We start from the raw sequence: 1,193 nt of genomic DNA on the forward strand, positions 1-1,193 counted from the left end.
ATGCCACACGTTCTCCTAAATCACTCGTACGCACAACTTAAGAACAAATCTGTGCGTACGAATGGTTCTTGCATGAGACCCATTAATCCTCAAATGCTCTGGTGCTGGAGGTCTCTGTTAGACTGGACCAACAGGACCACAAGGTCTGTAAAAAGTAGCAACAGGATTCTTCTTCTTACTCTGTCATTCAGTATATGAAAAATACCTGCTCTTGGTAGGTTTACACAAATTCCCATATTCTTTATTTGTAGTGGTGTCCAGCATTTTTACAAGTACTCATGCTCATTCCAAATGCCTGGTACCACTTTCATTTGAATGAGTTTGATTTGATCCAGTCAGAGGGGCTGTAGGYCTGTAATGAAGGATAGATACCTTGTTCTGAATAAAAGAAATGTGTCTTTAAAATTATTAAGTTCTGATTCAGTAGGTATTGGCAAGTACCCAAACTGAAGTACTCAGACTCGTACTCGGTTTGAGAAAAACTGGTATCAGGACACCYCTACTTGTAYGTCTTGGTACAACAGAAWACAMTACAACAGAACTCCTGAGGATGTTCGGGGACTTGAAATCCTTTTGTATCCATGCCCTGACTTGTCCTTTTCAATAATCTTTTCTCTGAGCTCAGTTAGAACTGTCACCTTAAAGGGGTGTGAATATTTATACAATCACTTMTTTTACATTCCTTATTATGAACCCCACACATGAAGTGGGGGTCTTATTGTTTTCGTACTATTTATTTATTATTATTTTCAAAATTCTTGGTCAACCGTAGAACGGAAACGTTTGCATCGATCAAYGTGAAATTTGGTAGGAMTRTTGTCAATGTCAATGTTATATTTAGATRTGTCCAACCTACACTGCGCTAGCCAATGGTTTTACCATAGACCCCAGATTTGAGGAGGGGGCTCTATCTGAAAAGTGGGTGTCTTGACATACAAAAATGCTTGTACCTCTAAAACTGTTTAACATAGGAGCTTCAGATTTTWTGTTATTTATTYATTGTTCTTGTTGTTKTTTAGCTCTGATGAAGGACCATCCATCGGGCCCACAAATGAGCCCCCCACCCCCGGACCCCCACCACATCTGAAAAAGGGGTGTCTTGACATACAAAAATACTTATAACTCCAAAACTATTCAACATAGGCGATTCAGATTTTGTTGTTTAGCTTTGATGAAGGGCTATCCATTACCAC

The 1,193-nt window shown here is 39.3% G+C and overlaps 1 protein-coding gene across 1 annotated transcript in view; it reads left to right on the forward strand.

Moving 5' to 3' along the window:
- The window catches only part of LOC106512354 (cyclin-dependent kinase-like 5), a gene marked incomplete at its 3' end in the record, with an annotated part of 95,854 nt that overhangs the window by 93,453 nt on the left and 1,208 nt on the right, over positions 1-1,193 (forward strand).

The sequence above is a fragment of the Austrofundulus limnaeus genome, unplaced genomic scaffold, assembly GCF_001266775.1.
Source record: "Austrofundulus limnaeus strain Quisiro unplaced genomic scaffold, Austrofundulus_limnaeus-1.0 Scaffold8, whole genome shotgun sequence".
Lineage (NCBI taxonomy): Eukaryota > Metazoa > Chordata > Actinopteri > Cyprinodontiformes > Rivulidae > Austrofundulus > Austrofundulus limnaeus.